The sequence below is a fragment of the Schistocerca gregaria genome, chromosome 2 (assembly GCF_023897955.1).
Source record: "Schistocerca gregaria isolate iqSchGreg1 chromosome 2, iqSchGreg1.2, whole genome shotgun sequence".
NCBI classification, from domain to species: Eukaryota; Metazoa; Arthropoda; class Insecta; order Orthoptera; family Acrididae; genus Schistocerca; species Schistocerca gregaria.
Genome location: NC_064921.1, coordinates 552,294,441 through 552,311,787, shown reverse-complemented (window position 1 = coordinate 552,311,787; position 17,347 = coordinate 552,294,441). Strand labels below are relative to the sequence as shown.

At 43.2% G+C, this 17,347-nt stretch overlaps 1 protein-coding gene across 2 annotated transcripts in view; it reads left to right on the top strand.

Moving 5' to 3' along the window:
- LOC126332098 (uncharacterized) overlaps positions 1-17,347 on the top strand; it is a 160,835-nt gene that overhangs the window by 88,759 nt on the left and 54,729 nt on the right. The window lies entirely within an intron of this gene.

The window sequence follows — 17,347 nt, the reverse complement described above, 5'->3', positions numbered from 1 at the left end:
CTTTAGCTCCCTCTATCATTTTCTTCCTGTGTTGTCCATGTTTTACTGCTGACGCTCTGCTTCATCCCACGCTTTGGGGTGGGTGAGCACATGTTTTTCAACGATTGTTACCCATGTTTTCTGTTTCGTTTTATATTCCTGTTCTGGGATTTTTCTTGACACCCGTCTCACTATGTTACTGAACGGGCGCTGAAGACCTTGCTGTCGTGCGCCCAAAACCTCTCTACTACTACTACTAATACAGTATTTCCAATCGTATGTTAGTTAAAAGTATATTAGGTGGCGGTGTTAGCCTCTTTGTGGTATGTTGCATCTGCAATTGAATCGCTAGATTCTGAATAGGCCTGCTTACATGGAAAAGCTTCGGTAACAGACGCTACTGATTTTTGCAACCACCGTCAAGAGAGACACTGACTACGAAGCCACTTGTTGAAATTCAGGCACGACGTGGATTTTTGTGCTGCTTGGTAGGATGCCCCTTCTGCTAGATCCGCCGTACTGAGGTCCTTACTCTCGACCTTTATAAGGTTAAAGTATCACTCTCAGAAGAAAACGACTCGTCTTTGATCTTAATTCTTGATATTAATATCTTCAGTAGTCTGGTAAGCCGTTGACCAACTTCTAAGTTCCTGACTAATCCTCTTACCAAGCGACAAACTATCAGAAATAAACAGTCCCACATATGTAGCCTGGATAACTGTTTGCTAAGGCCCCAGTCCTGTCAAGGCTTAGTCTGCGGGGGAACAGACACTATTAGTAACAATGGAATAAGCAAGTATCACCAAACCCACCAGATAGTGACTCGAACACACTATCCCAAACACACTTTCTTAGCTATTCAGAATGACACGGGTTCGTCAGGGCGATTCGCTCCCACTGATTCCCTTCAATCTTGTCATAGACGAGGTAATGAGAGAGTGGGATAAATAACAAGAGAAAAAACATTTTAGGATTCCAGGGCAAGAAAGAGAAATATTAGAGTTGAAATGTTTCGCTTCTGCTGACGATATTTCTAAGGGCAAAACTGATGTGAAGTTAAAGATAGAAATGCCTCAAGAAATTGCAGCTAAAATCGTATGAAAGTAACGGAATACATTAACCTTAAAAACACCACAGAGAAAAATATGTACGAATAAAACCCGGAAATATCAAAATAGTCAAGTTCAAATATTTGTGAGAATAGACGCAATATAATGGGTTAGATAACGCCACAACTAAGGAACACCGAAGAAAATGGAACTAGCATACGAACTCATGCAAAACCGTTATATGACAAGATCAGTATCATTCCAGTCAAAAACTAAACATTACGCTACTATAGTTAAACCGAAAGAGCTTTACAGATATGAATGGCGAATCTGAAGCCTCAGAAAAACCAGGAGCGAATTGTATAATTTCATTTGTGTGCTTTGATAGTTTAGTTTCTTGAGTTTCCGCGTGTTAACTTAATATCTAACATACACAGTTCTTGCCTTTCCATTTGCGTCGTAAAGTAAACCGATTATGTTTTATGTTACAGGTTCCTAATTAGGAGCGAATTATTTAGTCTCACCTGAGTTCTTCGGTAGTTCGCTTTTGAATCGTTGCGTATTAATCTAATTTAGTAGACGAAGCTCTTGCGTTTTTGTCAGCGTCTACACTAAAGTTCCGCAGTACGTGTCGATAGTCATTTTGTCTCAGTAGTGGAGTTTTCTACGGTCTTTAGTATGGATAGGGGCTGTTAATGTTGTGCGCGAATGCGAGCCGAGTTGGTGACACTTCACTCTCAGCTCCTGGCTCTGATAGCTATGGTTACACAGCTTGAAGCTGCAGAGGAGGGCATCACCGTGGTGGGGGGGGCGTGGTAATACAACGGACGTTCAGCACTCCCGAGTCCTGCGATCGGTCCTCACCGGTGGCCAGCCAAGTTACTTTTCACACTGAGGTTGGTCCCCCTAAACGTGATCGAATGGGAGTTCGCCAAGGGGTGTGGCAGGCGTCGAAAGACTTTCAAGGGGGCCGCACGTAAGACCAGCCCTGTTACTCCGACAAACAGTCGCCAGGTGCTGTCTGTGGCTGACACTGTCGCTCGGCCACATGTAGTCACCAGTCCTCTCAGCATACGGGCAATCAAAGACGGTGGGGCTATAGCTAATTGGGAGTTCCATTAGGAAATGGCTGCCAATTTTCACTCCGGGTGCATACTGAGTGGAGTCAGTGCACTCGTGGAACGGTGCCTTCCGAATGCCATGAAGAGTACAGGCAGCAGCTAACTGCAGGTGGTGACTCACGTCTGTACGAACTATGTTTGTCGCTTTGGATCGGAGCAGATTCTCTCTGGTTTCGAGCGGCCAACTGAATTGATAAAGGTTGCCAGTTTTGCTTGCGAGATGAAAACAGAGCTCACCAGCTGCAGTGTGGTCCATACGACTGTTTGCTGAGCTCTGCCACAGAGCCAAGTGGAGCGTGTGAGTAAGAGGTTTAGTTCATGTAGGCTGCAGACTCCTCGACTTTTTGGGTTTCGGTTTCTGCTGAATACGTAAGGAGTTCGCTACACGCAGGTGGCTACATGGTAGCAGGTGCTGTGTGTCGTTGTTGACAGAAAAAGGAATCGAGCCTATGCCACAATTCTGTTGCACTGATGTTAGAAAGCGTTATCAGAAATCTCTAGGAATCTAGATTTTACTAGAATTTTCTCTCCTCACTACGCATTTGACAAGTTCTGCCCCTAAAACGTGTGTGAAACATCAACACGGCTTTCGTGGTGAGCAGTTGAGGTTTACTTCTGTAGACATCGTCTTTCCGTTTGGTCAGCTCTACTACATGATACACAATGAAAAGAAAAAAAATTGAACCGTGCAGTATGGTAACCCACCTCTTTGTCAGCAGTACTGAAAGTAGCTTTGATGACAAAAATGACACAGCGAACGATAAGACATCCTTTGATGTACAAGGGAAGTCAATCCGCTGTTAGTGGATGCAAACGGAAAATTAGAAGGGAACATAAGATTGCCTTCGATGATGCTATCGGGTGTTTAAACATATATAAATGAAAATACAACGCAGGGAGCAGTAGCAGTTCTTATCGAGTACAATGAAGGTCCCTTTGTTGCTTATTGCTGGTGAGTACTCAAAGAATTTATAAATTTTCGATAACCAAAAGTTTTTTTTTCCTTAATACCTTTTACATAATGCGTGAGGTAGTAATTTGCTTGAAAAGCTATTTCTACAGTCATCGAAGAATTTTCCGTTGCCACAATTCGTGACTTTCGAAATGGAAAACAATTTAGAGTATCGAGAGAAATCTAGGAAGATTTTTTGCATTTGCTAGTCCACGCGAGCAGTGCTAGCTTGTAGACACGCGAAGAAAGGTGTTCGTTTGGTCTATACGAATAGTTTCCATGGTTTGAAAGTATGAGTGGAGCTACTACGAATGTTACGTTTCGCTGACTAGTACTTGAATACCTATGAGAAGCAGACTAGGTATTCTAGAGAGGAATCGAGGGGAGAATTTGTAGTACCACGTGCAGACGAAATTATTGCGAAACAGACGGTAAAAGACGGTGGATTTTAGAGCCTTGCTAAACGAAGACAAGAACTCAAATTACAGAGGGATGAAGCATACCAATCTAGTAATGACTGAGTTTTGAATAGAAATTAACGAACCACGTATCAGACTACGTGAGTAACAATCTCTTATTGTATTATGTTCAATTGTTTGTCTATAGCAAAGAATATTCTCTTGCAGCATAAATATTAACTTTTTTGTAGGAATAGCATCCTGCCTGACAAAGTGTTATACGGAAGGTCAGCCGAGGAAAACGATACTCATGATAATATATCACACTATTTTTACTTAGACCGCATGCGACATGTTTTAGGATGCTCCAACTCTTCCGCACATGATGGTCTGGGCTCTCCAGAATTCGATGACCTAATTGCAGCACTATTTCCAATTCTGATGGATTGTTTACATCCTGGACTATCTTTCCGTTAAATGTTTCCCGCTATGCCTTCGCTGTAAGTAAATTAGGAGGGTGTGTTATCCCCTTCGTGAGATGTTACACATGCGATCGAATCGCCGACATGGGAGCAACCGCCTTTCGCAGCCGACCACTTTGCTAACAGACGCTACAGTTCTTTGTAGCCGACATCAACATGTGGAGAGACGATGACTACGTAGCCACTTGTGCAAGTCAGACACAACATGGATTTTTGTTCTACTTGATGGATAGCCTCTTCCGCTAGATCCGCTTGCTAACGTCATTGCGTTTCCGTTTTTGCTAAAGTTGACGTATCACCATCAGGAGAAAATGACTCGCCTTCGTTCTGTACGCTTGATTTCAGTATCTACATTCACCTAAGAATTCGTTGATTATCTTCAACTCCCAAGTAGATGACTATTTGGATTCCCCTCTCATCGTACCAAACGACGAGCTGTGAGAGACAGTCCCGCTTTTGTAGCCTGGATCATTGATTGCTAAGGCCCCAGCCATGTTAAGGCTTAGTCTTTGGGGGAACAGACAGTATTCCTAACAATGGAGCTTCAGTTTGGAACTGCACGACCGCTACGGTCGCAGGTTTGAATCCTGTCTCGGCCATGGATGTGTGTAATGCCCTTAGGATAGTTAGGTTTAAGTAGTTCTAAGTTCTAGGGGACTGATGACCTCAGATGCTAAGTCCCATAGTGCTTAGAGCCATTTGAACCATTTTGACCTAACAATAGAATAAGCAGGTGTCGCTAAACCCACCAGACAGTAGCTCGAACAGACACTCCGAGAAACAACTTCAAATGTTAAATTTCTGATAGTAGTTTCTAAGCCCTTCAGGGTTACCACAGGTATTCAGCATGGCAATGGGCTCTCACCGATTCTCTTCAATTCGGTATTAGGCAGGGTCATGATAGTTGGATAAATAACTACTGGGGGAAAATATCGAACGAATCCATATCGGACAAGGAAGAGGAAGATTTGCGCTGAAATGTCTCGCTCTCGCTGACGAAGTTTCCAAAGACAAAATAGATGCAAATGTAATGATAGAAACGCTAGAAGAAATTGTAGCTAAAACCGGATTCCTAATATCGTAAGAGAAACCGGATTACATCAATTTAAACACACCAGAGAAGAGCATATACAAACAAAAAACGGAAAATCAAGTAAGTCAACTTGTGAAAATGGACGCAGTATAATGGGTTAGATAACACCACAAGTAAAAACGACCGAAGAAAGCGAAATCAGCATACAAACACAACCAAAAATTGTTTCAATAAAAGACCAGTGTCATTCCTGACAGAAATTAAACACTATGCTACAGTAACGAAAGCAAAAAACTTTACGAACCTGCATGTCGGATCCTAATATCCAAAAGCGTTTTAGGACCACAAAAGGACCATGATAACAAGTGGATGAAGAGAATGTATGAACATAGAAACAATCACAAACACAAAGAATAAGAGGTGATTAAAGCTTCACTGTCGCATTTACACAATGAATGACAACAGGCTGACGAAGAAAACTTTTAGTTTCATTTTCTAATTAAAGGACACTACGAAATGTTTGGAAGAAACAAGAAAGGATTTGAGAAAACCTAACGTCACAGAAGACACCATATAAAAAATGGAAAGTTTCGTGCTACTGATCAAGATTGAAAAATTTCCTATCCAGCAACGAAAGTCACAACCTAGGAGGATGAGGTAAAATGAGCAGAGGAAGGCTATTAGCCAACCCACGAACAAGCTCGGGGTTGAAAAAAGAAAAAGATTGTACCTTTCTCTTAGGTTTAAGCGGTCTACAATTGGAAAAATTCTATAATAAAAGAAAATAAATTCACAGTGATAGGTACAGCCGAAGCAGTGTAATTACAGTCGCTAAACATCGGTTTGACGATAAGGAGGTGGAGTTCCTCCAACGTCTTCGCAGAAGTATCGCACTCGCTAAACCAACGCACCATTCTTAATTGTATCAACTACTCCTAGGTACGTTCAGATTCTAGTGATTCGATCTCTTTACATATTTAAGCGCAATTGAGTATAACTAATTACTTTCAGGGCCAAGTTCCGCCATCGCCATTTGTTCTCAATCCACTGCAAATTTCAAATTCCCTACAGTCTTGTGATGTAATAGCCTCAGTACGGGCAATAGCGTCACCGCCGAAAATCAATTATTTACGTGGAGTTAACGAAAGTATTCCAGGTTTTAAGGGATGGTCGTATAGACAAAGAAAACTTCCACTATACCCTAAAGTGCACATCTTATTAGACATGAGTACTTGTTCATCTTCGTTACTGTGAAGCACACCTCATCTACTGTGAAATGTTTGCTATTCCGAATCATCCACAGAATGCAATAAACAAATGAGACACGTTATTTTCGTATTGTGTAACAGCGTATAACCCACAGATAAGCTCCTGTGTACGGAATGGTTTTTGTGATAAAAGTACTACTCTTCCACAATTAATAGAAACGAGGCACCAACACGAAGATCAATGCTTACCGATAGAACACAGACAGCTACAACGTGATCGTTGCCTCATGGATGTTTACAACAACGGTACAAATGTAAAAACAAAAAGGTGGTAACAACTTAAAGTATTACAGTAGTTACCTATAATTATTTATACCAAACTTATTGGAATGAATTTAAATTGCAGAAAGAAAATGTTGCCAGCTCCAGAACGAGTAAAAGTTACATTTTGAAAGTAGCCAATGACTTTAAAATCATTCAAATACTGGACCAGAAAGGTGAAACTTCAAATAAACAAAATGCTCTTCGATGTAGAAAACACGTGTAATATAAAAATAAACACGTTAATTTGGCGTGTTGCAATGTTTATTTTAACTATGCAACGACTGGTAAGACTTCATAGAAACTGTACTGTGTTGCGTAACTCAAAATAATGCTGTTTGTTTCAAAATATACTTAATCGTGACCAGAACTGATTATTATTGTTCATCAGTTACTTTTCAAATGATCCCATAAAATTGACGGCAACAGCTATTTGCCAATATTGACATTTCATAGATGAATGTCGTTTACAGAATGCAATGTATTGTCTCGTAGAAGAAGGTGTAATTAGATGAATGACGAACACTAACTTCACCTAAGGTCTAATCAGCACTTGCACATACAAGAGCGCGGAGCGAAGTGCCTCCGGCCAGAACAAATACGATATATATATATATATATATATATATATATATATATATATATATATATATATATATATATATATAGGGTGTTACAAAAAGGTAAAAAAGGTACGGCCAAACTTTCAGGAAACATTCCTCACACACAAATAAAGAAAAGATGTTATGTGGACATGTGTCCGGAAACGCTTAATTTCCATGTTGGAGCTCATTTTAGTTTCGTCCACCTACACTCAATGGAGCACGTTATCATGATTTCATACGGGATACTCTATGTGCGCTGCTAGAACACGTGCCTTTGCAAGTACGATACAATACGTGGTTCATGCGCAATGGAGCTCCTGCACAGTTCAGTCGAAGTGCTCGTACACTTCTCAACAACAGATTTGGTGACAGATGGAATGGTAGAGGCGGACCAATTCCATGGACTCCACGCTCTCCTGACCTCAACCCTCTTGACTTTCATTTATGGGGGCATTTGAAAGCTCTTGGCTACGCAACCCCGGTACCAAATGCAGAGACTCTTGGTGCTCGTATTGTGGAGGGCTGTGATACAATACGCCATTCTCCAGGGCTGCATCAGCGCATCAGGGATTCCATGCGACGGAGGGTGGATTCATGTATCCTCGCTAATGGATGACATTTTGAACATTTCCTGTAACAAAGTGTTTGAAGTCACGCTGGTAAGTTCTGTTGCTGTGTGTTTCCATTCGATGATTAATGTGAAGAGAAGTAATGAAATGAGCTCTAACATTGAAAGCAAGCGTTTCCGGAAACATGTCCACTTAACATATTTTCTTTCTTTTCGTGTGAGGAATGTGTCCTGAAAGTTTGGTCGTACCTTTTTGTAACACCATATATATATATATATATATATATATATATATATATATATATATATATATATATACACATTGACATCGGTGTGTCAGACCCACCATACTTGCTCCGGACACTGCGAGAGGGCTGTACAAGCAATGATCACACGCACGGCACAGCGGACACACCAGGAACCGCGGTGTTGGCCGTCGAATGGCGCAAGCTGCTCAGCATTTGTGCACCGCCCCCGTCAGTGTCAGCCAGTTTCCCGTGGCATACGGAGCTCCATCGCAGTCTTTAACACTGGTAGCATGCCGCGACAGCGTGGACGTGAACCGTATGTGCAGTTGACGGACTTTGAGCGAGGGCGTATAGTGGGCATGCGGGAGGCCGGGTGGACGTACCGCCGAATTGCTCAACACGTGGGGCGTGAGGTCTCCACAGTACATAGATGTTGTCGCTAGTGGTCGGCGGAAGGTGCACGTGCCCGTCGACCTGGGACCGGACCGCAGCGACGCACGGATGCACGCCAAGACCGTAGGATCCTACGCAGTGCCGTAAGGGACCGCACCGCCACTTCCCAGCAAATTAGGGACACTGTTGCTCCTGGGGTATCGTCGAGGACCATTCGCAACCGTCTCCATGAAGCTGGGCTACGGTCCCGCACACCGTTAGGCCGTCTTCCTCTCACGCCCCAACATCATGCAGCCCGCCTCCAGTGGTGTCGCGACAGGCGTGAATGGAGGGACGAATGGAGACGTGTCGTCTTCAGCGATGAGAGTCGCTTCTGCCTTGGTGCCAATGATGGTCGTATGCGTGTTTGGCGCCGTGCAGGTGAGCGCCACAATCAGGACTGCATACGACCGAGGCAGACAGGGCCAACACCCGGCATCATGGTGTGGGGAGCGATCTCCTACACTGGCCGTACACCTCTGGTGATCGTCGAGAGGACACTGAATAGTGCACAGTACATCCAAACCGTCATCGAACCCATCGTTCTACCATTCCTAGACCGGCAAGGAAACTTGCTGTTCCTACAGGACAATGCACTCCATGTATCCCATGCCACCCAACGTGCTCTAGAAGGTGTAAGTCAACTACCCTGGCCAGCAAGATCTCCGGATCTGTCCCCCATTGAGCATGTTTGGGACTGGATGAAGCGTCGTCTCACGCGGTCTGCACGTCCAGCACGAACGCTGGTCCAACTGAGGCGCCAGGTGGAAATGGCATGGCAAGCCGTTCCACAGGACTACATCCAGCATCTCTACGATCGTCTCCATGGGAGAATAGCAGCCTGCATTGCTGCGAAAGGTGGATATACACTGTACTAGTGCCGACATTGTGCATGCTCTGTTGCCTGTGTCTATGTGTCTGTGGTTCTGTCAGTGTGATCATGTGATGTATCTGACCCCAGGAATGTGTCAATAAAGTTTCCCCTTCCTGGGACAATGAATTCACGGTGTTCTTATTTCAATTTCCAGGAGTATATATATATATATATATATATATGGAATGTTCTATATATATATATATATATATATATATATATATATATATATATATATATATATATATATAGAACATTCCATTACAATGATTCTTGACATTCGTGGATAGGTCTAGAACGTGCTCGAACCGAATATAGAAATTAAAATTTCACACTTCAGTTGAGTTTCGAACTGACTATCCTCCATGTAACAGCGTAGTATGATAACCAATACACCATGGTGACTGTGCTGCTCAGCTTCTGCTGCGACATTGCTCCCTCCTTAAGAGAACAGCGTCTCGGTGTTACGTCGTCCTAGTCCGGGAACGAGTTATCGGTCCTACGTGCTCCGACTCCCTATGGCTGATGTTCGCCCTGACGATGATCTTCTTAGAATTTCCTTTGCCGCTACGCTCTTCGTAACCTTTCCACTTGTTGCCTAACGTTGGAGCATCGAATTTACCCTGGGTTGCAGGATCTTTATAGGGGTTCATTCGAAGACGTGGACAGTAACTCTGTTCTTTCATCGTCTTGTGTCGGTGTCGAAATATTTAACTTCACAAGTGACATCAGACAACTGTTTTACAACCGTATAAGGTCCAAAGTAGCACCTGAGGAGCTCCTCAGAGAGACCAACCTTTCGAACAGGGGTGAAGATCCTGACGAGGACAGTAGGCTGGTAGACAACAGGGCGATGGCTCACGTCATACCTTCCATCGGAATCGAGCTAAGTGCCGAGCTTCCACAGCTCTGGTTCACATCTGGCCGATGTAGTCGTCGTCCACGTCATCAGGATGTAACGGAAACACAGTGTCCATCGTCATTGTCGCCTAACCCCCATGCACCAGGAAAAATGGCGTAGGACCTGTAGTGTCTTGTTTGGCGGTGTTGTAGGCAAACGTCATGAAAGGTAGCACGTCATCCCAGTTGCTCTGTTCAACATTGACGAACATTGATTGCACGTCGGCCAAGGTCTTATTAAGGCGTTCAGTAAGCCCGTTAGTTTGCGGATGGTAAGCAGTCGTCATGTGATGAGCAATGTTACATCGACGGTTTATCTCTGTCACGAGATGCGATTGAAAAACTTTCCCTCGATCCGTAATTAACGACCTTGGTGCTTTAATACAATGTCTTCCACGATGAATTTGGCTACCTCGAATGCTTCGGCTGTTTTCACGGCTTTTGTAATGACATAGTGTGCGAGATACTCAGTGCAAACAATAATCTACCTATTGCCACTAGCAGACGTTGGAAATCGTCCGAGGAGGTCAATCCCAACACGCTAGAAAGGCATTTCGGGTGGTGGAATTGGTATGAGTAGGCCAGGTGGTTTCTTCTCCTCTGGCACTCTCCACAATGCGACACATAGTGACGGATACTCCCAAATAAACCTGGCCAGAAAAATCACTTGCTGATCCTGTCGAATGTATTAATAAATCATAAATGTCCAGCCTCAGGTGTGTCATGGCTTTTCTCTAGAACATGTTAGCGCGTGTGTTTAGGAACCACTGGTAGCCACACATTTCCAAACAGAGCGAAGTTTTTCATGCAAAGTAATCCATTAACTACTTTAAATTGTCCTTCCACATTCTCTGACCGATTTAAGGCAAGCATAATTAGAGCTATCTTGGCGTCCTTCCTCTGCTCAGCTGAGAGATCCTGGAGTGCAGTGCGTCGGTCACTATCTTCCTCAAAGTCTTGATGGTCTGGCTCAGGGTTTCTTGAGAGACAGTCGGCATCTTTGTGTTTTCTTCCACTTTTGTACACTATGGTAATTTCATACTCTTGAAGACGTAGTGCCCACCTGGCGAGTCGTCCTGTTGGATCCTTAAGACCTGTCAACCAACAAAGTGAATGATGGTCTGTAACAACTGTGAATGGCCTTCCATAGAGATACTGAAGAAATTTGCACATGGCCCAGATCCTGCAAGACATTCCCTTTCTGTAGTTGAGTAGTTTCTTTCTGTTTTTGTGTCGTTGAAGCATATGTTATAACCTTCCCTTTTCCATCCGAAATTTGCACCAGAACAGCACCGATCCCATATCCACTTGCATCTGTGTGTAGTTCTGTAGGTGCTCTCTCATCGTACAGACCAAGTACAAGGGTCAGTCATCAGAGCTTTTCGCAGCACATCGAAAGAATTTTGTTGAGCACCACCGCAGATAAATTTAGCATCGGCTAAAACTCTTGGAGTGGCCTGGCTTTCATACAAAAGTCTTTGATAAAACAACGGTAATAAGAATATAATCTGAAGAAGCTTCTCATATATCTAATACTCTTAGGAATTGGAAATTTCGTTCTAGATCTCACCTCTTCTGGGTCTAGTCGGACACCTTCGTCTGACTCGAGGTGTCCAAGTATTTTGATTTCTTTTGCTCCAAAGAGACACATTCTTGGATTAAGTTTCAGTCTACCTCGTTGAAGACACTTAAGAACGGCACTCAGTCTTTTTATGTGCTCATCAAATGTCTATGAGAACACTATAATGTCATCCAAATAACAAAGACACACCGTCAACTTCAGGTGACTTAGAACATTATCCATCATCCGTTCAAAAATTGCTGGTGCATTACACAAACCAAATGGCATTACCTTAAACTCATACAGACCCTCATGGGTGATGAATGCAGTTTTCTCACGATCAGTCTCATCTACTTCGATTTGTCAGTTTCTCATGTCCATGGCTCAGAAAAACTTCGCCCCCTCCAGGCAATCTAGTGTATCGTCAGTTCGTGAAAGGGGTAACCATCCGTTTTAGTTACCTTATTAAGCCTCCTGTAATCAACACACAATGTACCCTCTGACTCCAAGAAGAATATAATAATTCCAATCCCAAAGAAATCAGGTGTTGACAGATGTGAAAATTACCGTACTATCAGTTTAATAAGCCACAGCTGCAAAATACTAACGCGCATTCTTTACAAACGAATGGAAAAACTGTTAGAAGCCGACCCCGGAGAAGATCAGCTTGGATTCCGCAGAAATGTTGGAACACTTGAGGCAATACTGACCTTACGACTTACCTTAGAAAATAGATTAAGGAAAGGCAAACTTACATTTCTAGCACTTGTAGACTTAGAGAAAGCTTTCGACAATGTTGACTGGAATACTCTCTTTCAAGTTCTAAGGATGACAGGGGTAAAATACAGAGAGCGAAAGGATGTTTACAATTTGTACATAAACCAGATGCCAGTTATAAGGGTCGAGGGGCATGAAAGGGAAGCAGCGGTTGGAAAGGGAGTGAGACAGGGTTGTCGTCTGGCCCCGATGTTATTCAATTTATTCAATCTGTATATTGAGCAAGCAGTAAAGGAAACAAAAGAAAAATTCGGAGTAGGTATTGAAATCTATGGATAAGAAATAAAAATGTCGAGGTTCGCCGATGACATTGTAATTCTGTCAGAGACAGCAAAGGACTTGGAAGAGCAGTTAAATGGAATGGATAGTGTCTTGAAAGGAGGATATAAGATGAACATCAACAAAAGCAAAACGATGATCATGGAATGTAGTCGAATCAAGTCGGGTGATGCTGAAGGAATTAAATGAGGAAATGAGCCACTTAAAGTAGCAAATGAGTTTTGCTATTTTGGGAGCAAAATAACTGATGATGGTCGAAGTAGAGATGATATAAAATGTAGACTGGCAATGGCAAGGAAATCATTTCTGAAGAAGAGCAATTTGTTAACATCGAGTATAGATTTAAGTGTCAGGAAGTCGTTCCTGAAAGTATTTGAAAGGAGTGTGGCCATGTATGGAAGTGAAACATGGACGATAAATAGTTTGGACAAGAAGAGAATAGAAGCTTTTGAAATGTGGTGCTACAGAAGGAATGCTGAAGATTAGATGGGTAGATCACGTAATTAATGAGGAGGTACTGAACAGAAGTGGGGAGAAGAGGATTTTGTGGCACAACTTGACAAGAAGAAGGGACCGGTTGGTAGGACAGCTTCTGAGGCATCAAGGGATCACCAATTTAGCATTGGAGGTCAGCGTGGTGGGTAAAAATCGTAGAGGGAGACCAAGAGATGAATACACTAAGCAAAATCAGAAGGCTGTTGGTTGCGGTAAGTACTGGGAGAAGAAGAAGCTTGCACGGGATAGAGTAGCATGGAGAGCTGCATCAAACCAGTCTCAGGACTGAAGACAACAACAACAACAACAACAACAATCGACACAAAAGCACCAACTGCCATCCTTTTTCCTCACGAGAACCATGGGCTCTGCGAAGGCTGAATTCTGTCATTCTTCATCTTTTTCTCTACCTCGTCGCGAATTATTAGACGTTCTGTTGCTGACACACTTTATGCTCTCTGGCTTATTGGTTGATGGTCTCCAGTGCTAATCCGGTTTTTCACCGTCGATTTGTCTAATTTGCTCTTCACCTGTGGTTGAAGCATTCAGAGAACTCTGGAAGAATGGCAAGTAGCTTTCTTTGATGCTCTTTAGTGAGATCTGGTGATAGTTGAACTAGAAGATCTAATCTCATAGCAGTAGCGCCATTTCGCCCACAGAAACGTCGTGGGAGGTTTTTATGACGCTCACCTGTTCATCAATTAACGACTCAGCGTTTGATAAGCACATGGGTCTTGAAAGGATCTACGGTTCTCGGCGACAGTTGACTATCCTCAGTTCACGGATTCCGTTCTGGGATGACCAAATTAGTTTTCAGTGGTTCAGATGGTTCAAATGGCTCTGAGCACTATGGGACCTAACTTCTGAGGTCATCAGTCCTCTAGAACTAAGAACTACTTAAACCTAACTAACCTAAAGACATCACACACATCCATGTCCGAGGCAGGATTCGAACCTGCGAGCATAGCGGTTGCGCGGTTCCTGACTGTATCACCTAGAACCGCTCGGCCACCTCGGCCGGCTCTTCAGTGGTATGCTTCTCTTACATACCTCTACAAGAACTATGGGTTGATGGATGGCAGGACATATGACAGTTGCCATACTAGCTCTGACTGCATGAATGACCACTTCATCCAGCGCACGCATTCGGATGTGCATCTTCCTGTCCACAGTATCTCATCTCGTCTAGCATAATCTTCGAGCGACCACAATCTATAGTTGCATAACAACCCTTCAAAAAGTCCCATCCAAGAATGTTCTCATGACTACACTCTTGTAAGACGATGAATCCTAAGGGCTATGTATGGCTACTTATACCCACACGAATCACACATCTTTCTGTAGATTTTTCATATTTCCCATTAGCCAACTTCAGTAGAGATGTTTTTCTGTCGACGAATACTGTTTTGTGCAACTGGTGGCGGTACCTCTCCGAAATGACTGAATATGATGCTCGAGTCCACAAGAGCTTGAGGTGGCCGGTTATCCATGAGGATATCGAAGTAGTTTCTTATCATTTTTGTAGTGATCGGTGGCGGAGGATTTTTGTCTTCGGCGGCCTCACCTCCAAGGAAGGTCGCACCCTGTAGTTTTCCAGGTTACGGCAGCTAACGATCGGCTGGAGCTTCTAAACGGCGCTGGAGACCTTGATTGGCATGTTGGGGAGCGGCCTCTCTAACGGATAGCTTGCAGCGATGGTGACCTACATCGTCCTACACCCACATTTTCTTGTTCATCTTCATCGTCCCGGAGTTGGCGTCAGGTTAAATCGATCTTCTGGAGCGGGAGTCATCAAATATCCGCCGCCTTTCTCGACAGTAGCGCACCACATGTCGCAGTCGTCCACAGTGGAACATACTGGTTGGTTGTCCTGGGTCCTCAGACATCAGTTTTCCTTGGTGCCCAAATATGATCCTCATACGGTATGGTAGGAACGCAACTTCACCTGGGTCTCGACTTTTTTATCGTTTTAAAGGGAAATGAAGGACGAGAGATTGGGTTCAATGTCTGTTCCACTTCCTCCCTTATGACCTCTTGAAGCTTCTCGGTTTTTGCTAGCCGTGCAATCCAAGTGCCTTCTGAACTTCCTCTCTCACTTTCTGACGAAGAACCCTTGTGAAAACAGTTCCTTCCTCCATTATAGACATCGATACGACGCTTGGAAGCCTTTTTTTTTTTATCCATTGTCTCTGTATACTGGCACCATTTTATTAAGTCGTGTGCTGTCGAAAACTCCTTCAGGAGTAGGGCTTGATACAAGTCCTCAGCAACACCCTTCATGAGATGTGCAACCTCATCTACTTCCTTCATTTTAGGATCCACTATTTTACACAGCCCCAAGACGTCTTCAATGTAGGATGCTGTAGTTTCTCCTGGACGCGGTGCCCTGCATTTTAATTTATCTTCAGCCTTGCAATTCTGTCTTTGTGTGTCGCCAAATCACCTGCGCTGTTCCGCCTGGAATACTTCCCAGCTTCTGAACTTTTCCTCGTTGTTCTCATACCTTTGCTTGTCAGGGCCTTCCAAGCAGAAAAATACATTAGCCAAACACACGGTGTCATTCCATTTGTTAAATTTTGGTATACGCTCATATAACTTCAACCACTTTTTTGGATCTTGTCCATCGTCATCAGAGAACCCGGAAGGATGTCTCATGTGGTGGCACACAGTTGGTATCATCGTGACGTCCTTCTTCTGTCTCCTATAGTTTGCAATCTGTTAAATATAGCAAGAACTCGGGTTTCTCGCCACGTAAACGGCGGGTCTGTCGTGGCCTGATGCGAGCCACTGTGTCATCGATAATGTGCGCTACCCAGATTCCAATACCCAACGTCTCCACCAGAATAATGGCACGTAGAAGGTGTAATTAGATGAATATCGAACACTAACTTCACTTAACGAATGTTTATTCAGCATACAAGAGCGCGGAGCAAACTGTCTTCGGCCAGAACACATACGGTATATACACAGTTGCAGAACATACCAGTACAATGATTGTTGACATTTGTGGATACTTTTAGGATGTACTCGAACCGAATAAGAAATCAAAACTTTGCATTTCAGGTGTGATTCGAAATCACGACCCTCCATGCAACAGTCTGCCATCATAAACACTTCACCATGTTGACTGTGCTATTCAGCTTCTTGTGCGACAGTATAATCAGAAAATTACTTCGACTGCAAGGTAGCCAGAATACTTTAGCCACTGAAACATGTACTGCACGTAAATAGGTTACTTATTGTCTACACTACTGTAGTAGTGCAGCACAATATCAACAACTATACTAACTACATGGTTTTATGACAATGATGACTTGATTGAACATCAATTCTAAATTTAATCAGCTTTGTTGATGGTTAATGACTTAGGTCAATAAAGTCTGCTTCGACTAGACCGCTCTAATGTTAAAATATAATTACTATTACGCTGGCATGCCGATTACACAAGTTTGCATTGACTAGACCACTCTGATGTTCCAAGATGGTTACTGTTGCGCTGGTATGCCGACTATACAACTAGAAAATGCTGGCTGGATATTTACTTTGCCATGAGTTACTTGCGTAACGATGTAATACTTGTCACGAAATCCAGTATCGGCACCAGCCTCTTGCTTAGCGAGCTGCTTGAATAAACTTGATCCATCTTGCTTTCTCCATTAATTCCAAAAATTTTCGTGCGACCATGTACTGTGCCCATACGCGAGCTCACGTACTTATATTTTGCTTTCCCACAAATTATAACACCTTCAATTGACACATGTGTGTCAACACACACATCCGTACCACAGCAGAGATGCTTTTCAACTCATCTCTGTCCACGTTCTCCAGCCAACGAGTTTATGGTTACCTGAAACATGTTCTTCGTGTTTCGTACACAATTTTCCTGACGTCGCCAGCTAATTTACCTTTACGTTTTGAAATAATTATTCCTAGTTTACTCTTTCACCCCACATTACGTTTTCATGCACACCAACTAGTGGCAAAATTCTTCAAAACATATAATTAAAACATATGGTTTTAAACCAGTGAATTCAAGTAGCTGGAAAATTTGTGAGGGACTGGATT